The sequence below is a fragment of the Gopherus flavomarginatus genome, chromosome 7 (genome assembly GCF_025201925.1).
Source record: "Gopherus flavomarginatus isolate rGopFla2 chromosome 7, rGopFla2.mat.asm, whole genome shotgun sequence".
In the NCBI taxonomy this organism is placed as follows: Eukaryota; Metazoa; Chordata; order Testudines; family Testudinidae; genus Gopherus; species Gopherus flavomarginatus.
This window is the reverse complement of record NC_066623.1, coordinates 58,496,211-58,522,919: the sequence shown is the minus strand read 5'-3', so window position 1 is coordinate 58,522,919 and position 26,709 is coordinate 58,496,211. Positions and strand designations below refer to the sequence as shown.

General features: G+C 46.2%; 1 protein-coding gene across 8 annotated transcripts in view; it reads right to left on the bottom strand.

Annotated features, from left to right (window-relative positions):
- Nucleotides 1-7,839, bottom strand: part of FAM20B (FAM20B glycosaminoglycan xylosylkinase) — a 33,419-nt gene extending 25,580 nt beyond the window's left edge. For 4 of the 8 annotated variants that reach the window (XM_050963293.1, XM_050963300.1, XM_050963301.1 and 1 more), the window contains exons 1-3: nucleotides 7,764-7,833; nucleotides 4,222-4,388; nucleotides 2,805-3,954 (exon numbers count right to left, since the gene is read on the bottom strand). The gene's annotated coding sequence lies outside the window, so the exon portion shown is untranslated. Of the gene's footprint in view, nucleotides 1-2,804; nucleotides 3,955-4,221; nucleotides 4,389-7,763 lie in introns of all 8 variants that reach the window. The other 4 variants (XM_050963298.1, XM_050963295.1, XM_050963299.1 and 1 more) reach the window with 4 other exon arrangements.
- Between the last annotated feature and the right edge of the window lie 18,870 nt (nucleotides 7,840-26,709).

The following is a 26,709-nucleotide window of genomic DNA, read 5'->3' as shown; positions in this document are numbered from 1 at the left end:
TGATAGCCAAAAACATCTCCAGAGCAAACAAACAGAGGAGAAATAAACAATAGACAATTAACAGCCTCACAGACACAAAGGAAATTAAAAAAAAAAAAATCACTCTGTTCTAAAACCTCAGCCCAACCAACTATGCTGTGACACATCTATGTCTTCGTATTTAAGACAGATGCAAGACATCTCCCTCTTCAATAAGTTTTGGCTGATAAATCGTTATCAATTAAGGCCCATCTGATGAGCAGTTAATCAAATCTAGTTAAATTAAATCAAGAAAAGAATATTCAAACATTATTAAACATAACCAGAACGCAGTTGAAAACTGACACTAAATCACCATCACTGTAGGACACACATGGAGCTGATAGAGACTGCACATAGGAACATAAACAATTTTTTTCAAAATGGCCACAAACTGCACCCTGAGTGGTAGATGCTCACTGGGATGAGCAATAAATGGATGAGGCAGAAGTTACATATTCAAGAAACAAGTAATAGCAGTGCACTTGCTTAGCTATTTTACCATCAGTTTTACCATCTACAACACAAGGACAGCCAAAGTGCATCCCACTGGCCAAATACAGATCACAGCCATCCCCACCTTCAGCATGCAAGTTGCGGCCCGCGTGTTCAGATTAACACGGACTACGTTGCATGAGAGAATCAGTGTCTCTCTGCAGGCCATACACCCTGCGCTGAAGAGATGAGGGTAGGTGCAAATCTACCTTGTTTTAATGAGATAGATATCCTTGGGCTCCTAGCTGTCCTCAGGGAGGCACAGTAGGAGCACTCCTGCATGAAATCTTAATGTTAGACTAAAACAATAAGATGGGGGACAGCCTGGTGACCCACTTTTAAACCAAATTACAAGTTACAGCTAGGGACAAGCAGTTCCACACCCAGTCAACAGATCTCTATATTTTGAAAATGACTCTTTGTTCAGCTGGCTAACAGTTTTAAATGTGCAGCATAACAGTAGTAACTTTAGCCCCATCATTTTCATTTTGTCTCATTCGTGAGGTGACAGTTCAGATTAGATTGCTCATTTTCGGTCATACAACTTGCTTCTCAAACACTATTGATAACCCCCATTTTCAGATATTAGTATGTAAACAATGTCATTGTAAAGGCAACTTGCATGCAGCTGACATGTGAATAACTTATTTAATGTGATTAGTCACTCAACACACCAAATTCCATGAAGGGAAAAGGAAGAATTAAAAGAGAGGCCAAATGCCCAAGCTGTGTCAATCTAGCACTACAGACACCTGATCTATGTAATACTTATCTGATCTGCCAATTATAAAAAGAACCTCTCCTGGTATTGATCGGAAATGAGCCAGGAAATTCACATAAGCTAAAATTCATCCTTCAGTTCTATCTAGACAGGGCAGAATTTCTCTGAACAGAATGTCTGTGGTATGCAGGTTGGCAATGGGAATCAGCAGTACTGATGGCAAACCTTCAACTGACCAAAAAGGCCATACTCCTGCAAGTGCAGGATACAGGACTTATCTTCACTGCAACAGTTAGCTCAAATTAGTACACTTGGGTTACTCCACTCAAGCTAGTTTGAGTGACCACACTGCAAAACACCACTAAAACTATACAGAAATAGATTAACAGCTGATGAGTTATAATCAGTGTCGTACCACCACTGCATTACTTCCTAGAGTTTTAGCAGCATTTGAGCTCCAATCATCCCTCCATTTATGCTTAACTAGCTCAAACTTAAAGCACCACTTAACTTGAGCTAGAGATTTGTGGATGTGGATGGGAATTGGGTTAGGAGCTCAGTCTAACACTGCAGTCAAAACACACCCCCTAAGACATTAAACACTCATCCTGAGTGTAACAAAAAGACCAAGCAGATTAATATGAACAGAATTTTATCTTCAACTCACTATATCTTTATTTATTTATTCATTCATTCACTTTATTTCACTTCGTTATTTTAAATGTAACTAGTATAGGAACTTGCTTTCTTTTGTTTCCTTTTTTAAAATATCTCAGAGATTTATGAGAATTAACACTGGATCATACAGCCCACTTCAGAACCACTACTATCTACAATGGAAACACCTATTAAGGCTTTATTTATCCCAGTTCTGAACAGATTAAAGCACTTAGTACCTAAAATTTAGGCACCTACATAAAAGTGGCCTGATTCTTAGAAACGCTGAGCAACCACAGATTCCTTTGATTTCCAAGGGAGCTAATGGTGTTAAACACTTCTGAAAAACAGACCACATATATACAGGCATCTACACTGCCCTTCATTGTTATCTCCCTTCCCACCAAGCCTTCTGTGTATGTTGTTAATTGGTATTTAACAAAAAATATTCCATGAAAGATAACCATTCTTTGTCTCCTACACATTGTGGTTGCTGCTGGAATTAATACACAGTTGCAATTTGATCATTTGCTGAGAACAAATCACAGTCAGGAATCATCAAAATTTTAATGAAAGGCAGCAAGTTAATAAAGCATGGCAGAGCGCTGTAATGACACATTACTGGATCTCACTGTCAAAATGGTGCCTCAAAGCCTCCCTGATTCGAATTGCCCCCCTCTGTACTCCTCTAATAGCCCTAGTATCTGGCTGCTCAAAATCAGCTGCCAGGCGATCCCCCTCCACACTCCACCCCAGGGGAAACTTTTAACCTTTAGCCTCACAAATATTATGGAGTACACAGCAGGCTGCTATGACCATGGGAATATTTTCCTCATTTAGGTCTAACCTGCCATAAAGACAGCCCCAGTGTGCTTTTAATCTGCCAAAGGCATATTCTACAGTCATTCTGCACCTGCTCAGATTAATGTTGAAGTGCTTCTTGCTGCTGTCCAGGTTTCCCACATAAGGCTTCATGAGCCACGGAAGTAAAGGGTACACTGCGTCTCCCGGGATCACTACGGTCATTTCAACATCCTCATTTTGAATCTTCTGGTCTGGAAAGAAAATCCCTGCTTGCAGCTTTCTGTAAAATCCAGAGTTTCTGAAGATGCATGCGTCATGTACCTTCCTGGACCACCCCGTGTTGATAGTGAAACAGCCACGGAAAGCCACAAAGTGCCTGCAATACCATAGAGAAGTACCCCTTTCTATTGATTTACTCTGTCACAAGATGGTCCAAGGCCAAAATTAGGATATGAATGCCATCTATCGCCTTGCTGCAGTTAGGGATTCCCATTGCTGCAAAGCCATCCACCATTTCATGCACATTACCAAGAGTCACAGTCCTTCATAGTAGTATGTGATTAATGGTCCTCCACGCTTGCATTAACGCAGCCCCAGTGATGGATCTCCATACTCCAAACTGATTTGCAACCGACTAGTAGCAGTCTGGAGTAGCCAGCTTACACACAGTGATTGCCACAAGCTTCTCCACTGAGAGGGCAGCTCTCATTTTGGTGTCCTTGAGCTGCAGTGTTGAGGTGAGCTCTGCACACAATTCCACGAAGGTGGCTTTCATATCTGAAATTCTGCAGCCACTGCATGCAATCCTACCACTCAGTGCTTGTTTCCCGAACCTAGAAGTGGCAGTCCTCCACATCCAACTGCTCCGTGAATGCCAAAAGTAATCTGGTGGTGTTTCTTTCCATGGCTCATAACAGGTTAGGCACCTCTCATTTGTGTTCAGATTGGGTGTTCATGATATACTGCATGACCAGCCATAATGTGTTCATAACAGTGACAGCAGAGAACAATGCAGGATCCATCCTTTCAGACAGAGATGGCAGGTGCACAGTAAACAGAGACCGTTGAAAAATGCCACAAAATGCACTCGGAAGCCCATGGAACAATGGAATGGAAAAATGCATCATGAGACGTTGAGCCCTTACCATGATGCACTGCAACCCGTTCTGTCTTCCCACCCCTAGCTGCAGAACGTGGCGAGTTGCACAGTGCACTGCTCTCTCTGTCGATGCTAGAGCACCAACTGTGGACGTGCTCTGCTGAGAGAAGGAGTGTTATGAGAATATACTGGGTTATAATCATCGGCATAACTTCTGTCGACAAAACCCTTAGTGTAGGCAAGGCCTGAGAAAGTCCTTTCACGCAGTGCACACAAGTGTCTCAACTAAAGCATTCCCACCCACTTATTAAACAAAAACATATCTCAGTAACTTTCCTGCCTGTCTGGAAGGTTACTCATGCTACAGCCAAACAGCAGCTAAACCACTCTCTTCCCCAAACTCGCACTCTCAGTGGAAGCAACTCACCACAGTCAGCTCTCTGCTACTTGTTGAGGAAATGGAATCCATTTATATTCTTAAGACTTGGGGTCCTGCAACAGCCAACCACCTCTAAGCCAGCCCAGCACCACTTTCCAAAAGCAAAAAAAATCAGCAGGCACAGCACAAAACCAAAAGGGTGTATACTCTGGCACCTGAGAAATTAGAGAAGAACTGTACTTAGAGGGCAATGCCATTACAGGGACAGAATCAAAATTATCTAATAAGGTGCCTGTCACAATGTTGTCTGGACACAATTTACAAGACTTTCACTTGGTCATTAGGATTTTTAAATAAGGCAGAACAGGGAGAGGCCTCATTAGTCAGATCTGGACCCAGAATTTCATAGTTCAGTCACATGAAATACGCCATTCCATTCTGGCAGATTCCTTGGTAGCTCACCCTCTCTCTCCCTACATAGATCTTATCAGCATAGAATTCTTTTATTCACATACTCCCCCAGACATTATCTTAGAATCTGCAGACACTCTTACCACCTCTCTTTCATTACCTGGTGATTGTTCTGTACTACTCTTATGATATAGTGCTTACAGCTTCCTACAAGTTTACTGGTTGGTACAGCATCTCCCTGCTCCCTTAGTCTGTAACAACCTTCACCATACAGCCCTGCAGGCAGTCCTCTGACGCTGGGCCTATCCTAGAAATTTTTTCCTTAAGAAACACCTTCCATTGCACCTTCACCAGTGGCAGCAGTAGCTAGAGCTCGAGCAAAGACAAGGTACTGGTTGGTCACCAGCATTTTAACACTGTCATGGAAACCTGACATGAAGATAAAAAGTGTCAGTAAACACCAGCGGTTTTTTTTAAGACACCAAAACTCCCCCTATTGCTACTACCAGTGGAGTGATAAGCAAAGGGGTAATTTAAGGAGACTAGTGTAGAAAAGGCCTTAAACTGATGGAAAATGACATGTATTTCCTTCTAGGTTTGGTGTCAATGATGCTAAGAACAAGTTTATTCAGCTGACAAATAAAAAGATGCACTAAAAACTCAAACTGAGATCTGAAAATCTATCTACAATCTTAAATAATAATAGGCCCAATCCTGCCAGGTGATGAGCCCACCAAGGGCCGGCACTTCCATTTAGGTGACCTAGGCGGTCGCCTAGGGCACCAGGATTTGGGAGGGCGGCAGACTGCTCCGGTGGACCTCCCGCAGGCGTGCCTGTGGACGGTCCGCTGGTCCCACGGCAGGTCCACCAGAGCCACGGAACCAGCGGACCGTTCGCAGGGACGCCTGCGGCAGGTCCACCGGAGCCGCGGAACCAGCAAGCCGGCCCTGCGCCTAGGGCGCCAAAAACCCTTGCGCAGCTCCTGGGCCCACCCTATCTCCGCTGGCCTCAACAGAAGCTGAAAGTAATTAGCACCTCTACAGAATCAGAAGCATAGATTCTGGGATCAGATCTTAGCTGCCAATTTTGTTGACAACATGCAAGGCAGTACAAAGTCTATGCGGCTCTCCTGGGACCAGGGCTGGCTCCAGGCGTCAGCATCCCAAGCAGGTGCTTGGGGTGGCAATCTGCAAGGAGCGGGAGTCCCTGTGTTTCTGCCCCCAAGCAGCACGCGAATTGCTGCTGCTGACAGCGGGAGCAGTACGTGTGCCCTTAGGGCGGCACGCACATTTCTGCGGCGGCGGCGGCAATTCGGCGGCAGCTTCTATGTTCAGCTGTCCGGGATGGTGTAGCTTCTGTCTTCAGCCTCCATGGAAACGCAGGTGCCACCCTAACGGCACATGGACTGCCCCTGCCTTCCGTAGCGGCAATTCGGCACGCTGCTTGGGGTGGCAAAAACAGTAGAGCCAGCCGTGCCTGGGACTTTGGTTTGCAAGTGGAAATAAATCGTGTTTTCTCACTGACTTATACCAACCAATGGTCTGGCCTTCAATGCTGAGCCAGGCTCACTTTAATTTTTTTTTTTTTTTTTTTTTTTTTAAAAGGGAGCCTGAATCCATGCTTCTTATGACTGCCACATCTAATCTGTATGCTCAATGGTAAAATTGTTTCTTTTTTTTCATCATTTGACAATGTCATTTGCTGAATGTCAGGTTTTACCTCCAAGCTTTCCCATAACCATAATGGCTGTTCGAAGTGGAACCTACTTACTGAAAAGGCAAAATTTTCCAATTACATAGGGTGGAGAGAGTTTTTGTTTGTTTTGAGGTGTTTATTTTAGATCTAACTGCAAAGGCCCTATAGAATGGAGGTAAGGTAAAACAGCAAAAAATTATTTGCTTTTGTTGTAAGATACACAGCGAAACACCTTGACTGGAAAAGTCAGCCAAATATAGACTGTACTGCACTGAACGCTTAGAGATACTTTTAAGTAAAACGATCCCGTAAGGCAGTTTTCCTGTTGTTGGAGGGGTCTCACTGTGCTGGTTTTATGTTACTGCTAGGTAGACTACGAGGTCTAATAACAGTATAAAAACACTAACCTTCACTGTAGTGTATTAGAGTTTGAGTCCTGTGTCAGAAATGGCTAGAGTACAAGACAGCACTCAAACAATCCCTTTTTACTGAAGATTGGGCGGGGGAGGAGAGGAGAGGGTGAAATCTTTGTCCACTACCGTTCAGCCACTGAGAGGGTCCCAACAATTAAAGTGTGCTGTCTAATTGTCAGAGCAAATAACTTTGAGTCAGGACTCCTGGGTTTTATTTGTGGCTGCCGCTGACTGGCAGTGTGACCATGGACAAGTCATTAAACCGTTCTGTGCCTCAGCTTCCCCATCTACAAAAGGGGGTTAATATTTTTCTAATTGCTAGGACATGCGGGTATAGCTTTAATTGTCTGTAAAGTGCTTTGAAATGCAAAGATGAAAGGGATCACAGAAGCATGAATTATTATTCAAATACTTTTCAAAATCAAGTAGAGGAGGCTTCTCGGGGGACTTCTCACAAGAGCAGGATCTTATCTGAATGATCAGCTATGCTTGGGAAAGGCTCACAAACACCCCAGGGAAATCTGTGCTAAAGACCCGTTCCTACCATAGGCAGCCACTGTAAAGCCCTATCAAGGTTTCCAATGCAAGTTACTTCCACTCTTGCAGACCCAACTCTGGTGGGTGACTGATCCCCTCTCCCTATCGCCCAACATACCAGCCTGGCTGCAGACGGGACCCCACACCGCCCCAGCGAAGCGGGGATTCCCAGAGAAAAGACCCCGACCCCCCTCGGGGCTCGTTATCCGCCCCACGGGCGCTCCGGCACCGCACGGGGGGTCGCTGCTGCTCCCCAACTGGACCCGAGGGGGTGACCGCGGCGCGGGGAAGGGGCGTGTCGGGCGGGAGAGGGGCGCCCCCTGCCCGTATGCGCGGGGCCCGTCCCCGCCGAGCCACGCAAGCAGCGCAGGGCCGCGGCCGCAGCGCTACGAGGCCCCCAGGCCGAAGGGGTCGAGCGCGGCGGGCCTGAAGCTCCCGGCCCCGCTCCCCTGCCCCGGCCCCGGCCCCGGGGCCCCTAGCGAGCGCCCAGCGCGCCGCTCCCGGGAAGGCGCCACCCGGCGCCCCGTACTCACCCCCGCCGGCGCCCGCGCGCCATCCCCGGCCGGCGCTGCCAGTGCCAACAGCCCCGCGAGCTGTCCAACATGGTGGCGCCCGGCGCCGCAACCAATAGGGCCGAATCATCCAACACCACCGACCAATGGGGCCCCACCTTTCCCCGCTCCCTCACCGAAAGGACCAGAGGGGCTCCCGAATAGGGCAGCTCCTTTAACACGCCAGCCAATGGGACCGGCTCGTTGACCTCCATCCACGCCCACAACTATTCCCTGACAGCCAATAGGAGCGTGCCTAATTTAACTCCCTCCGCCCAAGCCAGACCCTCTGTCTAAGCCACACCCAATTAACCCTGCCCTGCTTGAGGCTTGGGAGCAAACAGCAGCCGGGGGGGGGGGGGGTGCCCAAGGTTGGGGGCAGTACCTGCTGCGGGAGAGGGTTAGTCAGAAGTATCTTGCCCCCTCCCCTACAGATTAGGGTTTGTCTGGAGTGGTCACTCATCAAAAATAATCCACATTAAGAAAAGATGTGATTTTAAAGAGGATTAGTTACACCAGATTAAGGCCACTTTATATCTGCATAAGCATCCCCACACAGGGGTTTAACTAAGCAACTTTAAATTCACAGTTAATTCACATTCATGTTCGTGAGTGTCTCCATGTAAACACACCCTAAGGTCAGAAGGGCCCAGATCATAGGTGCACTGGTGTCTCCCACATTCTTCCTAGCAGTGAACCAGAAGCCACACCTTCTACAGATCCCTCATCTCAGCCCCTGATCCACACAACCTGAATCCCCTCCTAGTATGTTTGCAGGTGAATTATTTTACTTTAGAAATAAAGGATCTAATGATAGCAATGGAAGGAGTCACTGACACTCAGACACTATAGCCTACAACATTTTAAGTTTCATGCATATATAATTTGCTCCAGGTCTCAGTCATACCTCCACTGGGGCATGGCTGGTTGAGAAATATAGATACAGGCTCTGGTGCTTTCCCTCCTTTACCCAGAAAAGGGTGGAAGTGCTTTCTCCCATTAGAGGGGGGAATGGCATGCACTAGAAGGAAACTAGATGCTGGGCCTGGCTGACCCCTACAGGAGCTTGTTGCATAGATAAATCCTTTTACCCTACATCGATCTGCTAGAAAACATGCTTAATTTACTTTTTAAAAAGAAGACTATAACGGACAGAGGTGGTAGCAGCACCCTTTTTAAGGCTGTTTGAAGCTTCCCATTATAATCAGGGCTGGCGCTTCCATTTAGGCGACCTAGGCAATCACCTAGGGCGCCAGGATTATTGGGGGGGCGGCATTTTGCCGGGGGAGCGGCAGGCTGCTCCAGTTGACCTGCTGCAGGCGTGCCTGCGGAGGGTCCGCTGGGTCCCGCGGCTCTAGTGGACCTCCCGCAGGCACGCCTGCGGCAGCTCCACCGGAGCCGCGGGACCAGCAGACCCTCCGCAGGAACGCCTGTGGCAGGTCCACCGGAGCCGTGGGAGCAGCGTGCGGGGCGGCGAAATGGCCGTGCGCCTAGAGCGCCAAAAACACTGGTGCCGGTTCTGATTATAATAATACCCTGTTTTCAGTTGCTTATAACTTTGACAACATTTACTTGTTCAGGCTGAAATCTTCCATGCCAATTGCCTGCTTTAGACTCATTTTTCGAAAATTTCAGCCAGAACAACTCAGCTATTTCTGAGAACTTGGAATGGCTGGCTAGGGAGACTGGAGACAAGGAAGTGGGGAAGGGAGAGGATTGGGACAGAGAGTTGGAAGGGGTGGGACTAGGATTTGCTGGGCCAGGAGACAGACTGGGATGAGAAGGCAGAGGAAAGGGGAGACACTGGCTGTGTGGAAGAATGGGATTGGGTTGACAAGCTAGGGGTAGGGAAGAGATTAAACTAGGACAGGGAAAAGTTGGAAGGGACAGCCGTGGGGGAAATGGGCAGAAGAGTTTGTGCTTACTAGAGCACACTCCCCTCCAAAGCCTAGAATGGAACCCAAGGTTCCTGAGCCTTATCATTCTTCTTCTGTCAGCAAATAGCTGTAAAACCATCGCATCCCCCTCTAGTGTTGGTCCCCATCGAGGAGGAGGATGACAACCTACTACTGTTATCAGTTACTCTGTTAACTCATGTCATAGGTGTCTGTTTGGTGATCTAAAGGTTCCAGTCCTGTTGATGATCCATGTAGGTGTCAATATGATGCCACATGATGGAATTTGGATTTTTTAGTTTGCTTTTATAAAAACCCAAGAAATTACACATACAAAAATCTATGTTAAAAGATCATTAAGGATGCAAAGTCAACCACTCAAGTTAAGAAATGCCAGAAATAATAAGCACCAAAGAAAAGCCCATAGAAATTAATAATTCTGTATTCAGATCAGGGTTTGAATAGTGTGTAGTAAATAAGGCCTGGAGCCACCCACTGAACAATGAGGAGAAATGCAAAATATTGAACAGCTGCTCTTTTAGTGAGCATTATCCATCCTGTGTCCTGAATGAGGCCAGGGTCATATAGAAAAAATAGTATGTGAACATATAATAAAAACTGCATCATAATGCATATGCACAAGGTTAATGAATTCAAGTTGCACAGGCAACTTTCATTTTGGCGTTTCCTAACATCTGAGTGCTTGACTCAGCAGCCTCAATAATTTTATTGTGTGGGTGAAGGTGTGGAGTTGTGAGGTGAGGATGTTTATGTTATAAGGGGAGTGCATGGCCCTGCAGTTAAACAGACAAACAGGAGAGCTGGATTCTATTCTTTGCTCTTCCACCATCATTTACCCTTTTGTATCTCAGTTTCCTCTCCTGTAAAATGGAGATGAATTATCCTCACCACACAAAGCTGTTACTAGGCTTATAGATCAACTATAGAAAGCTATCAAAGAGATTTCGCTAACCGAGGGCACAGCGGGTTAAATGGGTCCCATCCTTCCTCTTGAGCCCTCCAGACCCAGAACTGTGCAGAAGACATCCCATTTGGGTCACTAGGACCCAGGTGGCATTCCATTTCCTCCAGCCATGATGATATCGATCTTTAGGAAAGAAACTGCAAGGAGGAGGCAGAGACTGAAGCCATAATAAACACGATTATTAATAATAATATAACAAGATTAGTACCCTTACCGCTGATTCTGATCCACTTCTATTTTCTGCTTTGAGATTCTTTGATGGATGGTGCTGCAGAATGGCAAAACTATTATTTTTATTAGTTTCAGACTTATGTGCCTCATAATATTGTACAACATGAGAACAGGAGATCACATCGAGTCTGTACATCCTTCAAAATCTTTAGTGCCTTACTCAAGCACAGGCTACAAATTTGCTTATAGAAAATTTACACACTAGACTCAACAATCAAGGTAGTTCTTACCAAAAAAAAAAAAAATCTTCCTTCCTTTCAGAAAAACTGTATACTTTTTAAAATGTTTTGTAAAGTCACATTTCCTTGATGTTACCTGTGCTATAGGTTGTGAAGCATCCTAATAGTAATAAATAAAATGTCTGCAAAACAGATTTATTTGATTTTTTAAGAAACATGCCCTCGCCTCCCACTCTACCTGCTTCATTTAGTAACAGTGCCCTTTCCTCTTCTTCTGCTCTGCTTTACAGTATGCATGGCCTGACCGTTTTTTCATGCTAGTCTCCCCTTTCCTGATCTGCTTGTTGTTTCTTTTTCATTTCAGTACCAGTATTTAGGTAGAAATGCTTCCCCCTAGCACTACTGCAGCTGTGGGTCAGTCCAAATTTAACCCTTCCCATCCTCAGGTCTGTCAGCATGCAGCCCTGCTTTAACACTTTTGTTCCCAAATCACTGCTGAGTGCATTGACGGATGTGAAAAACAAGCTTTTCAATATTACAACATGCAGAATTATTAAGTGTTTCAGTCATCTTAACCTCACTCCAAAAATATGGAACACAATATTTAATTATTCCAGTTGTTAAAACTGCAACTTTTAGAATAAGTTCCTATATAGCGCTTTTCATCAGAAGTTCTCAAATCACTTTATTAAGGAGGTCAGTATCATTAACCCCATTTTACAGATGGGAAAGTGACTTGCCCAAGATCACTCAGCAGGCCAATGGCAGAGCTGGGAATAGAACCTAGGTCTCCTGGGTCCCAGTCCAGTGCTCTGTCTACTAGGCAACACTGCCTTTACACTGTTGCAGTGCCAGGCTCTCCCAGCAGGAGTCACTCATGAATGGTGTAGAAATATCTCCATGTGATACTGCCCCAGTGTTTCCCAGAAGATATTATGGCAAGGAATGCTGGAGCAGTATGGTGGACTTCTCATAGCTGTTGCAGTCAACAGAGAGAATCGCTTTATTCGGCATAAGTTCAAGCTACTCATTCCCTCACCTTGAAGATTCTACCCAACTTTGTCCCCATCTCCTTTTACATCTCTCTGCTTCATTTGCTGTGCCCTAGTTTGTCTCATAAGTACTGCTCTCTTTGCCTTCTCAACAACTTGCTTGACATTCTTCCTTCCTTTAAAAACAAAAATCCTGAGGGATGCATCTTTACAGAGAAGGTTTTGTGCTACAAGACCATGCCCACATCACACATTTGTTCTGCTGTGCATTGCTTTGTACTGTACTTACTGGTGCCTTTAGATTGTAGGTGATTGGGGCCAGGATTTTCCTCCAAATCGCCCAGTCTCCTTGAGGAGAACTGGGCAGATCTGGAAATGGGGGCACAGGAGGCGGGAATGCCAAGTCCAAGGTACCTAGATATTATAGTAATGAGTGCAATATAAGAACCTACGTAGATAGATTCTGCCCTTCTGTTGACTCCTTCCATGGAGGGATCCCTCTGAGGAATGAGTTGTGTGCTTGGGACAGGGAGGGGGTAGAATGCTACTCAATCACAGTTTTTCTCCACCTAGGTTAGACAGTTTCTTCCTCTGTGCTATGAAACACCCCGAGGGAGCATACTGGGATTAGCCACTAGGTAAGGGGATTCTTTGGCAAAACACAGTTCCTACAGAAGCTGTGTTATCAGGGAGCTGGAAAAGAGTCCAGAGGTTTGGGGCTTCCACACAGATCACCCTTGGCTTCAATGATGCCTTCAGAAGCCACATGTTTTGGTGGTTGAACTCCTTGGCCATTTCTCAAGGAAGACATCCCGCACTACAAGAGCCATCTGGGGAACTTGTAGAATTTCCCATCCTCTACACGGACATGGTATGCGCTACACACGATGGCCTGCCCATCTGTTATTTGTTTGACATATTGTATGGCGTCATGAACCTTTACAGTATTATTATAGAGGCATTGACTGACACTCCATAGAGATTTTTCTTTACAAGTCCCATTAGCAACCTGCCTGTAATTTATGTCTGCAGCAACCAATTTTTTGCAAATTGGCATGTTAGAAATAGATGAGGAATAGAATTTTTCTAGAGCCTTTTTTAAAGTTTTGGAGTAAAGGCTTAAATTGTTGGCTAATAAACCTTCCTGTGTTTGAAAAGTATTCCTTGTGATTCATGATTTATTGATCCATATGTTTCATCCCAGCAAGTACGTCACAAACATTTTCACACACACAAGCAGAGGCTATTATTCCTATCAATTGTTACTGACAGGAAAAAATTATTACAACTTCATTGTTATGGACTGGATCTCTGTCAGCTGTGTGGTGATTAAAATTTTAAATATCCCACAATTAAAGTTTTAATTACCAAGGAATTAGAAGTTAACATTTTAAGTGCTAGGCAATCAGCTGCTTTCCAGAATTGCTAGGAGTGGAGATGGCTGAGCTGGGTCATGGAGGATCACTGAGCTAGGAATGGAGGATGGAAAGGGGACCAGGGAGAGGTGAAGGCTCTAAGTTTTCATGTTCAGTCACCTTTGGCAGCTTGCAGACCTATTAAGGTCCAAGTAAGTGCAGCTCCATTCCTGCAGACCTTACAGCGGGAAGAGGGTAGACTCAGGATAGGGCACAGAGGGAACCAAGGAAAAGGGCTAGTGAAAGTGGAGTTGGCTGGGGAGGTTGGACTGGTATTGGGCCAGGGAACAAGGACTATCTAGGGAATCAAGAATGAAGATTCTCAGGAGGTGGGGAGTTGGGCTGACTCGAGAACACAACCAGAGAACCAGTAAAATAATTATATCGGTGCCAGTAAAGTCTCTGCATGCCTAGGTGAGAAAACTTTCAAATCAACACATAGGCTGTTGCCAGATGCTGCACAGATCTTCTCACTTGAAGCAGTTGGATAAACATGGTAATATAATAAATCAGATGTTTACAAGAAACAAGAGAAATTCCAAAGTAAAAAACTCCACTCCATTATAGTTAATATTGTTAAGTGCAGTTCCATGAAAACCTCCACAAACATTGAAATGATGGAAATTACAAACTAAGGTTATAAAAACAATTTTGACAATGCTGACACCAAGCTTTACACCCAGTTAACACACACAGACTATTAAACTGGAACATTCTCAATTATCAGCAATCAAAAGGAAACAAAACATTTCGCTAAGCACACTTTCCCACTTGGGGAGAGGATGAGTGAGAGAATGAACCACCCGTGACAGATGTCAGTTATATCATTTTATGCTCAACTGGAAGGCATTCAGACACGATGGTGATGAGAGTGGTATAAGAACCTGCATGGAATAAAATAAAGCAAACAACTTTAACTTTGCCCCACAACAAAGCTCTTGTGATGACTACGAAGAGGCAAATGATTCTTCAGTCTCTAGTCAACAAGGTCAGACCCTCGACAGTGCACTCAGTCAATAGGATGAAACCTTGGGCTTGGACAACAGTTCAACCAGGCATAGCACCAGCGGATCTTGATGAGCAGATCTCCAGAGTGGATGCTGGACTTACACAGAAGGGATGAAAGCCTCCCCTGTTAACGAGGCTTTGAGGTTGCTTACTCACTTTCTGCAGGTCTGTCTATACAAAAGTCAGACACACACACATCCTTTCCTTTCTTCTCTCATTTCTTTGTTTTAAAAAGAAAACTTTATTAACTGATTCACCACAGGACTTCAACCACCAGCTAACAAAAACTGCCACCAAAGCGTCAGGAAAAAAAACCAAGACAGAATGAGGGAAGCATAAGAGTGACTGAATGAGCTCTGAGCTTGTTGCAGCTGGAGCTGTTCATAAGGAACTGAAGGGCAAACATGATACCACTCCTCCTTTTATACCCACCGAACCCTGACCCAGAGGAAGGGACAAGGAGAGAGAATTGTTCCTAATGGACACTGCTTTCTAAAAGATTCCAGAAACTCACGGAGATGTATATTGAACCCACAAATAGGAAAAAACAAAGGCCACCTTCTAACTAAAATAATAATAACACCTAGTTTTTATATACCGCTTTTCATCAATAGATCTTAAAATGATTCACACTCTTTAGGCTCCAATCCTGCAAAGAGACACCAGTGCTTACAGGAACAATTGACACTGAGCTCAGCACACAAATAGCATGCAGAGGTTATGAAAAGCAAACTATTCTCAAAGATGAGCACCTAGCCTTTCTAATTCTGCCCTGTAACAAATCGCTCACTATTACTACAATATCAGCGAACCAAATACTACTTACCACGTGGCTTTCTCTCAAAGCAGTACATAAGAACTTTAATAACTTGCTCTTATACATAGTGAAGTTATAAAAATGTTGAGCTTTCATGCAATATCATACGCAATTCTGGAAAATCAAGGATAGTTTAACAATCCAAGACTGCCTAAATATAATCTTCAGGTTTCTCTATAGCATTGATCAGTGTAGTATATAAACATGTAGCAATCTCTTCTTACTGAGAAAAATGATCTCATGTATTACTACTGTGATAAATATTGCTAGAGACAAAGCTGCTGTGAGAACATAGCCTATACATGACCCATACCAGTTCATAAAAATCCACCCACTACATTAAAGCAGGAGCCATTCATGTCAGAATGAAGCATCAAACTTTACACTTCAGAAGAAACTGTATAAACATTACTCAAATGGACAATGTTAAAAAGGTATACAAAGGCCCAGTCCAACTCTCAGTAAAGTCAAAGGAAAGACTACCTACCACTAGTTACAGTGGATGCCTGGATTGGGCTCTAAAATAGAAAAAACAAATCCAGAGTCAGAGGCTATGGCTACACTGGAGCTTTACAGCGCTGCAACTTTCTCGCTCAGGGGTGTGAAAAAAACACACCCCGAGCACTGCAAGATACAGCGCTGCAAAGCGCCAGTGTAAACAGTGCTGCAGCGCTGGGAGCACGCCACTCAGCACTGCAAGCTAATCCCCATGAGGATATGGAGTACGCGCAGCGCTGGAAGAGCTCTCTCCCAGGGCTGGCGCTGCGACCACACTCACACTTCAAAGCGCTGCCATGGCAGCGCTCCCGCGGCAGCGCTTTGAAGTTCCGAGTGTAGCCATACCCAGAGTTGTGGTTGCTTGCTTGTGCGTCACTGAATTTGTTTCTGTTTAATGGTGGGAGCAAGACCCGGGTGTTAAAGCCGGTGTCAGAATTATGTATACAACTTTAGGCCTTGGCTACACTTGGAGGTCTGCAGCGCTGGGAGTTACAGCTGTCTTTGTACAGCTGTGTAGGGAAAGTGCTGCAGTGTAGCCACACTGACAGCTACCAGCGCTGCGGTGTGGCCACATTTGCAGCATTTGCAGTGCTGTTGGGAGTGGTACATTATGGGCAGCTATCCCACAGAGCACCTCATCCCATTTTGGCACCATGGGTTGTGGGAAGGGGATGGAAGGGTGCGGGTCATTCTGCTTCCTGTCCCAATGCCCTGTGATGCATCGCTTTGCATCCCAGTGGTCCCTGTTTTTCCATCCACGTTTGGCACCATTGTGACTCTCCCAACGGTTTCTGTGCAGTGCGATTTCTGTGGGAAATGGAGCCCGAACTGCTGAGGACTTCACTGATGAGTGTCGCCAGCACATCACGTTTGGCAGTTGAGCTATTCCTTAAGCTCCAAAGCGATGAGGAGTCCGACGATGATTGCGAGTCGCCTGACGCGTACGACACAACATTGCTTGTGGCTTTGATGGAAAAGCTCAGCACCGTAGAACGCCACTTTTGGCTCGGGAAACAAGCACTGAGTAGTGGGATCACATCGTCATGGAAGTCTGGGATGACGAGCAGTGGCTGCAGAACTTTCAGATGAGAAAAGCCACTTTCACTGAGCTCGCCCCCACCCTGCAGCGCAAGGACACGATATTGAGAGCTGCCCTGCCGGTGGAGAAGCGGGTGGCTATTGCAGTCTGGAAGCTGGCAACTCCAGACAGCTACTGATCAGTCGGGAACCAGTTTGGAGTGGGAAAGTTGACCGTTGGAGTTGTTTTGATGCAAGTTTGCAGGGCCATTAATGACATCCTGCTAAGAAAAACCGTGACTCTGGGGAACGTGCAGGACATTATGGATGGCTTTGCACAAATGGGTTTCCCTAACTGTGGAGGGGCAATAGATGGGACTCATATTCCTATTCTGGCACCACCCCACCCCTAGCATCTGAGTACGTTAATTGGAATGGGTATTTCTCTATGGTTCTCCAGGCGCTTGTGGATCACCGTGGGCATTTCATTGACTTTAACACAGGCTGGCCTGGAAAGGTGCATGATGCACAAATCTTTCGGAACACTGGCCTGTTCAGGAAGCTGCAGGCAGGGACTTTTTTCCCAGACTGGAAGATCACAGTAGGGGACATTGAAATGCCCATTGTGATCCTTGGAGACCCCGCGTACCGTTAATGCCTTGACTCATGAAAGGAAGCTTGACAGGAGCAAGGATCAGTTCAACTACAGGCTGAGCCGGTGCCGAATGACTGTGGAGTGTGCTTTTGGCCGTTTAAAAGCGTGCTGACGATCTCTGTATGGGAAGCTAGACTTGGGGGAAAGCAGCATCCCTGTGGTTACATCTGCGTGCTGTACCCTCCATAATATTTGTGAAGGGAAGGGTGAAACATTCAGTCAGGCATGGACTTCTGAGGTTCAACGCCTGGAGGCTGAATTTGCACAGCCAGAGAGCAGGGCTACTAGAGAGGCCCAGCACAGGGCTTCAAGGATCAGGGATGCCTTGAGGGAGGAATTTGAGGCTGAAAACCAACAGTAATGTTTGGTGCCTTGCACGGGAGTGAAGTGCAGTGGTTACAATGTTAGTAGGAATCTGTTTTTCCTAAGCTGATTTGCAGTGCCTGTTTCTTTCCTGTTCTAAGGTATCTTTGACTTTCTGCAATAATAAAGACTGTTTTCAAAGCCAAGAATTCATTTATTGAAAAGAAAATGACTTTATTGACAGACACACAACATTTCGGGAACCTAAAAGGGCAGGGGGGTGTGGTGGGGAACTGTACAGTCACAGGTTTGAATATGTCCTGTCTGGAGCGCTGTGCAATGACTGCTGCACTTCAGGATGCCTGTACTGCATGGTGATGGGGGTTGAGTGCAGAGGGTACGGGTCGTAGTTCTCAGGGCTGGTTGGTGAACGTACAGGTGTTGGAGGCAGCTGGTGGAGGTAAGAACCTGGATGCTGGGGAAGGAAGTTTGGAGCTGACATTGGGGCACAAAGGAAAGAGCTTTGGGACGGGGGTGGGGGGGGATGCGGTAGTGCTCTTCCTGCATGGCTACGAGCGCCTGGATAGAGTCCACTTGGCACGCCAGGATGCTTATCAGCTGCTTTGTGATTTTCCTCCTGGCCGCTGCGTTTCTCTGGTGGATCCTGCTTTCCCTTTCCCTCCAGTCCTGCAGTTTTTTATTCTCTCTGGCAGAGTGATCCATAACTGTTTGCAGCAGGTCGTCTTTGCTTTTTCGCGGCTTCTTCCGCAGGTTTTGGAGTCTTTGAGCTACTGTTAACACGGGCAGCTGAGAACTCATGGTCGCTTGTGGAAAGGAAAAAAAGGCTACAGTTAACAGAGGCAACATTGTTTATATCTCAGATAGTTATTCCCAGACAGTGAAGGAGTTTACAGTCTTCACTTTAGCATAATTTTCCCATACCAAAGAGAGCGCACATAACCCACAGGAGCCCCGAAATGGTGAGTAAGGGGGACTGATTGCTTCAGGGCTGTACAGGGGTTTCTGTGCATTGGGGAAAGCAAACTGCTGCAGGGGGCACCTACAGTGAACACTCTCCCAACAGCTTCCAGGATTAACTCCTGTGGAAAATATCTCACTGCTGCGGGTCACCTGGGAAGGGGGAATGATTGCTTCAGGGCTGTGCTGGGGTTTCTGTGCATTGGGGAAAGCAAACTGCTGCAGGGGACACCTACAGTGAACACTCTCACAACATTTTCCACAGGAGTTAATCATGGAAGCTATCTCGCTGCTGCGGGTCACCTGGGAAGAGTGGGAGGGTCTTCTACAGCAATGCGGATTCCACCCTGGCCCCTATGCAGCTTGCCTGTGTGCAGCAATGGTCCCCCCACCCCTCGCGGCACAGTGGCGCGGACGCGTTAGCCTGACTAGGACAAGGACCACAGTGGCTCTCCCTATAAACTTGCGGAAGCGCATTGCCCACACTCTGGCTAAAACTTTTGAAGAGATTACCGAGGCCGATTACCGCGACGTAATAGACCACATCTAGGCATGCATGCGTGCAGCCCTAACCCTCCCTCCTCTCCCGAAACATTTCCATCCTGAAAATAAAAGCCGCTTACCGGGAACCAGCTCCTCTGCTTCTCCTTCACCAAGTACCGGCTGCTGCGACTGGCTGTCTTCCTCCTGGCTTGAGAAGAGTTCCTGGCTGCATGCCTCCTGGGACTCCGGGGTGTCTCCTCCCACCCCAGTACCCTCACTCTCGGTTTCCTCCTCCTCCGCCTCCACCTCCCCCCCCCACTCTGAAGTGTCCATCGTGGTCCTCGGATTGGCGGTGGGGTCACCCCCAAGTATTGCATCCAGCTCTTTGTAAAAACAGCAGGTCGTGGGGGCAGTACCAGGGAGGCGGTTTCCCTCACGCACTTTGCAATAGGCACTCCGCAGCTCCTTCACTTTAATCCTGCACTGCACCGCGTCCCGGTCATGGCCCCTTTCCAGCATGGCCCTTGATATCTGCCCATAGGTATCGTAATTCCTACGGCTGGAGCACAGCTGTGACTGCACAGCTTCCTCCCCCCAAACACTGCTGAGGTCCAGCAACTCGCTATTGCTCCATGCTGGGGCTCGTTTGGCGCATGGAGGCATGGTCACCTGGAAAGATTCACTGATTGTACTCCACACCTGGCTGAGCAAACAGGAAGGGGATTTTTAAAATTCTTGGGGCATTTAAAGGGCGGGTCACCTGAGGCCAGGGCAGTAGAGTTTGAACTGATGAGCAGAGTGGCTGAGCAAGCATTCTGGGATACCTCCGAAGGCCAATAACAGCGCTTTTGGTGGCCACACTGGCGGAGCAGCGCTGCATCATCAGCGCTGCAGTCATCCCAGGCAGAGGAGGAGTACAGCCACCGCTGTAACCAGGGAGATACAGCGCTGTATGTGCCTTGCAAGTGTGGACGGTAAGTAAGTTGCAGCACTGGAAAGCCACCACCAGTGCTGCAACTCTCTAGTGTAGCCAAGGCCTCAGATTGTAGTTTCCACAGTTTAGCATTTGAGGCTTTTGCCCCCTCTTTTACAGATGTGTTTAATGGTTCATCTTTTCTTGAATTACCCTTAACTAAAAATCAACATTTTTTGTTTGCATTACATAAATAAGAAACAGTGCAAACAGCCAGCCTCTCCACTCTCAGCAGTGTACTTTTAAGTAAAGAGCACAGCAGTTCTGGCTCACATTACATAAAACTACCTTGTATTTTGTTTCCCCCATCCTGTTTGTATAGATGTATCCCTGACTAGCTCATCTCCTCCCCTTAACACACACCCGGCCTTACCTCACTGGCACCATGATAGGAAAAATCTCTTCAGCCTAATCCATGACACCAAACTGAACTCTGACAGCCCCCTTCCTTTCTGTCTTTTCCCTTGTGGGAGCTGTCAGATTCCAGCCCAATCACCCAGTGGAGCAGCAGCCAGCTGATCATAGATCAGACTAGACTAAACTTCCTTGTGGCAAGAGGGAATGAGTTCTGCTACCTTTGCTACATACCTTCCTGATCAAGACAAAAGGTATTCAGAGCAAAGAAATGAAAAGCAGTGAAGTTCATGACGGTTTCATGAAACCCAGATGTTAGTTTAGGTTGGTTTCCCATGAAACACATCCAGATCTTGCATCATTCAGCACCACAGGCTGCACCAGGATGAGAGGGAGAAAATAAGAGACATTAAATACACATTAGATCTGAACAAACACAGACTCTGTCTAAAAAGAATATCAAAGAAGGCCTCTTCAAGTTGGCCACTTCAGCCAGAGCAAAAACAAACTAATGGAGCTAATGTGATTAACATATTTTAAATGTATTCTTGTTTTGCTGCAGGGAAGTGAGAAATAACCCTACAAATTTGTTTAAAAAACACTTCCAAATGTTTTCCACTGTTGCAAATCTGATCTAGGAAACATCAGTTGTTAAAACTGATAATTGTTGATTTTCTTACCATAAAATCTGGTGATAAAAACCCCATGAATAATTATTCAAAAGGAGTTTAATGTCTCATATAGGCTGGGAAAACAGACTGAAGGAAGATGTCTGTCTTATACAGACTGGTAAGCTCCATGGAGCAGAGACACTGTCTTCCGCTACACATAAACCGGCCCCAAGCACAATGTACAATATATACAGGACATATGGAGACTTACATCCTGCTCAGTTGTAATAATGGAAAGGTTGCTGACAGGGGTCAAACTGAATTAAAAATAGTAGCAGTCTCCCAAGCCCCTTCCACTTGCCATAACAGTTTTGGATAGGAAATTAAGAATTGAATTTCAACCAACTGAAAGTGCAAGGGGAATTTGAAGGAAACCATACCGGAATTTGGCCACAATAATGGAGTTTACACATCCATTGTGATGAAAAGTGATATGGTGTCTTTAAACTGCCATGAGTAGTCAAAATATTGGCTATCCCCAAAGATAGAAGGCACCGCACCTCAAACAATGCAGTGCTGAGAAACTGGTTCAGTGCTGACTCATGGGGAAGAGGAACACCTATTGAGGACTGTGTACACAATTAGTTTGCTGTAAACTGCGCATCAATCTACTCTGCACTAGTCTGCTGAGGTGTAACGGTCTGTGTGTACCTGCTGATGCATATTATACTCCTGGGGAAATTCTGCATCCATTTGGCATAGATTTCTTGGCTCCCCTGCAGAAAAATGGGGAAGCACAGAAATCTGTGGTGAACACATGCCCCTTCCCCGGTAGCCTGGACAAATCTGCTGGGAGCAGCCAGCAGCAGAGAGCAGATCACTGTAGGGCAGAGGAGGGAGGCCGGGTGTGTGCGTGTGTCCGTGGAGAGATGTTAAAAGGGTGGGGCTGGGCTCACGCCTGCGTGTGAACAAGTGAGAAGACGAAAGGCCCTGTCTACACTGGCAAGTTTCTGCGCAGTAAAGCAGCTTTCTGCACTGTAACTCCTGAGGTATACACACTGTCATGCGACTTAGCGCACAAAAACTGCGCAGTTGCAGCGCTTTAAAAAAACCACCCCAAAGAGAGGCATACAGCTTTCTGTGCAGGGGCTGCAGAGCCAGTGTAGACACCAAGGTTGATTAGAGCACTGCAATTGGCCTCCAGGAGGTGTCCATAATGCCTGTTCTAGCCTCTCTGGTCATTGGTTTGAATTCTACTGTCCTGCCCTCAGGCGACCAACTGTCATCCCCACCCTGTAAATTCCTTTGGAATTTTGAAAAAGTCCCCTTCCTGTTTGTTCAGTGATGCATGCAGTGGTCTTAGTGCATATTTCCAGGTCGCCATGCCTGCTCCTCGCACCAGGCTACATCATAGAATTCCAGACAGAAATAGCTGAGGTTGCATCTAATGCTAAACTCACTTTTGACCATTTCAACACCTAGGTGAGTCCTCTCGTCAGTACAAAAGTTTGGTGGTGGGTACACAGCTGCTGTATTTTCAACAGTTTTGATCTGTTATTGCTTAAACTGTGGAAGTGGGAACACTGCAGCATCTTTCGCTGGACACAGAAACTTTTAACATTAGATCTCTGTGACGTTCCCCTGGTGTTATCTGGACCGGTGATCTGCTAGATCACTCCAATCCTTGATTCTGGGAGCAAGTCTACCCTGCTCTGCTGTGAGAACTCCCACTCCTGGGCTGTTCACACACCTCTGGCGTGTAAGCTGCTCTTTGGATTGTGCAACTAAATGACATTAGCCAACATCTCCTGTCGTAGACACAACCCTAGGAACCTCCGTCTTGCAGTGTCCAGTTATGCCCGCTGGACGCTGCAAGCTTATATGAGTTCATCAATTTAACAAAGAAATTGATATGTACCAGCCTTGTTATCCCAAGAGGAGTCTCTGACATGCTTCAAACCAAACATACTGCTTCAGATAGAACAAACAAATTTATTAACTACAAAGATAGATAATAAGTCAAAGCACAAGTCAGATTTGGTCAAACAAAATAAAAACAAAACACATTCTAAGCTGATCTTAACACTTTCAATGCCCTTACAAACTTAGATGCTTCTCACCACAAACTGGGTGGTTGCCCTTCAGCCAAGCTCTCCCCTTTCGATCAGCGCTTCTGTTGCTTGGTGGTGGTGTCTGTAGATGTAGGTAGAAGAGAGGACGCATATGGCAAACGTCTCTCCCTTTTATCATGTTCTTTCTTCCATCTTGGCTTCCCCCCCCACATTCAGAGTCAGGTGAGCATTACCTCATTGAAGTCCCAAACTGACCAAGGGAAGGGGGGTGACTCACTCGAGAGTCCAACAGATACTTTGTTGCTGCTTAGGCCAGTGTCCTGGGAGGCTGGTCTGGGTTTGTCCCATACATGCCCTGACGAGGTGTGAACTGTCCCTCTGCTCTTGGAGAGTTTTTGCCTGGGCTTGTTTTAAGCCACGAGGACACATTTTCAGCCTCATAACTATATACATGAAATTACAACCTATAACATTACTATTAACAACAATGCTCAGTGCATCATGAGCCTTTCAAAGACACCCGACAAACTTTGCACTGGATACCACACAATCATTTTATAAAGATGAACATGGGGGTGAAGGGTGTTCCCCTGAGGTACAGAACGTCAATCTCCCAGTGTATTGTGATAATAATACAAATCTTTAGACCCACATAAAAAAAAGGCAGATTATTTTTCTCACAACTGGAGATCCATAAAAAAACCTAGCCAGGTGGTAACCCTGCTTATATACCCGGAAGGGTAAGCAGGCCCATAGTCTCTCTGGGCACCGAGGAACCTGAGAGTGACTCTCAAGCTCTGCTACAATGACGCTAACATCCCCCAGTGAAAGTCCCTGCACTGAGGTCTGAGATGGTATAACCATGGAAAGCTGCCTGCTGAGGCAAACGGAGAAGGCAGACGGAGGGACTAGGTATTTCCAAGGACACAATCACCCTTAAATACTGTGAGAGCATTGCAGCACAATTGGGCTGGCAGTGACAAGGAACCGGAGACTGAGGCATAAGTATTCCTTGGTGGCAAGGAGATTAGTGTCAGGGTATTACTAGCACCAGCCTCCTCCAATGCCACAAAGATGACAAAGGCTCAGCCTTGAGGAAACCAAGGCACTGATCTTCAGAGCTGAGCTGGCTAATATCTTCCCTCAACATCAAACTCTCCAGGTCCTTGACAATGGACTAATTTCAGATGGTCCCTAAAAGTTTTTCTATCTGATTATTTTCAGGCAGCCCTCCACTTCACTTACGGATCCAAAGGGTGAAAGCAATGCACAGATTGAACAACGGACAAAGCTGCGTTCCCCTGCCCAGGCATCTGAGGCACCAAACATGATCATCCGCAATGGATATATGCATGATGAGCAAGGCTTGAAGGTGGTCTCCTGACTGTCACATTGAACCTGAGGGAGGAGAAAGGAAAAACAGCACAACGGACCCAATCCTGACAATCTGACCATGGGACTGAAAAGGAGCAATCCAGTGGGGGCCAAGTCTCAAACAATTCCCACAATGGTGCAGAGAGAGAAGCTGAACAAAGGGGCCAAATTTCCACTAAACCCCACAACAGTGTGGAACTAAGTACAATTATTTGTAGACACAATAAACCTAACTAAATGATTCCTAGCACCCTAATAGGGCAAGGCAGTTGAAGGACAGCAGCAGTGCCATTAACGCATCCTTACCTTTTTACTCTCACAGTGCTTAGATTCTTAGAAGGACCTGAGTGGTTGCTGGGCCCATCAGGCTTTTTTTTATTACTATTATTATTATTATTATTATTATTTTGTAACCATCAGGTTCTAGCATGTGGCTTTTGGGAGGATGTGTGCCTATTCCCATCAAGCACTGCTGTTCTATCTGCAAGTAGCACTATATTCTACTATCCTCCAACTGCGACCAAAAAATGTCATGGATTTCTCCTCAAAATATCTCAAACGTTCCAAAAAGCAGTTTTTTTCACATTTTTTATTGCCCCATAACAATATTGGGTCTTAAACCTATACATTTTATGTAGATATCATACCCTGTACTGACTGGGTATGCACAGTGGAAGTTTTGAGTTCAGAGGTACAAACGCAGCTAATAACTTCCAATTAACCTCCAAGAAGCATTCAATAGTCTAAAACTTAGAATTTGCTGGTCTCACAAACAAAACTTGTGAACAAGAACTGATCCATTATCTCCAGTTATTACAGCAGACACATGTTCTGTGCAAACAGTCAAACAAAAAGGTATCAGGTTTGGGTCACATATGCCTATTACTGGTGTAACCCTTCTGCCCTCACAGTTGGCAGCAACAAGGGCCGGGTTCAGTATCCAGGGGTTCCCTTTCAATAATTCAATGCAAAACCGGCTCGAGCCCCCACCCAGTGACCTGGGACAATTACATACCACGCCCTGGGCACCTCTAGGAGGCAATATTTCCCCTCTCGCAAGCACGGAGTCTGAGGGTACGTCTACACTACGGGATTATTCGGATTTTACATAAACCGGTTTTGTAAAACAGATTGTATAAAGTCGAGTGCACGCGACCACACTAAGCACATTAATTCTGTGGTGTGCATCCATGTACCAAGGCTAGCGTCGATTTCTGGAGTGTTGCATTGTGGGTAGCTATCCCATAGCTATCCCATAGTTCCCGCAGTCTCCCCCGCCCATTGGAATTCTGAGTTGAGATCCCAATGCATGATGGTGCAAAAATAGTGTCGCGGGTGATTCTGGGTAAATGTCGTCACTCATTCCTTCCTCCGTGAAAGCAATGGCAGACAATCATTTCGCGCCCTTTTTCCCTGGACTGGTCTGGCAGACACCATAGCATGGCAACCATGGAGCTCATTTTGCCTTTTGTCACTGTCACCCTGTGTGTACTGGATGCCGCTGACAGAGGCGGTACTGCAGCGCTACACAGCAGCATTCATTTGCCTTGGCAAGTTAGCAGAGACGGTTACCAGTCGTTCTGTACCGTCTGCTGTGCCATTGTAAATTGGCGATGAGATGATGGTTATCAGTCGTTCTGTACTGTCTGCTGCTGTCATGGGTGCTCCTGGCTGAGATCGGCCAGCGCAGAGACAAAAATGGGAATGACCCCCCAGGTCATTCCCTCCTTTATGTTGTATCTAAAAATAGAGTCAGTCCTGCCTAGAATATGGGGCAAGTGTGCTAGACAACCAGTGTACTAGAGAGCACAGCCGCTCCGTGTCAGATCCCGCAGAAATGAGCAGCTGCATGCCATTCTAGGGGGTGCCTCTGCGACAACCCCACCCATTGCTTCCCTGCTTCCCCAATCCTCCTGGGCTACCGTTGCAGTGTCCTCCCCCATTTATGTGATGAAGTAATAAAGAATGCAGGAATAAGAAACACTGACTTGTTAGTGAGATAAAATGAGGGGGAGGCAGCCTCCAGCTGCTATGATAATCCAGGCAGGACATTAAACGGTGCAGGGGAGAGGAGCCCAGCATCCCGCT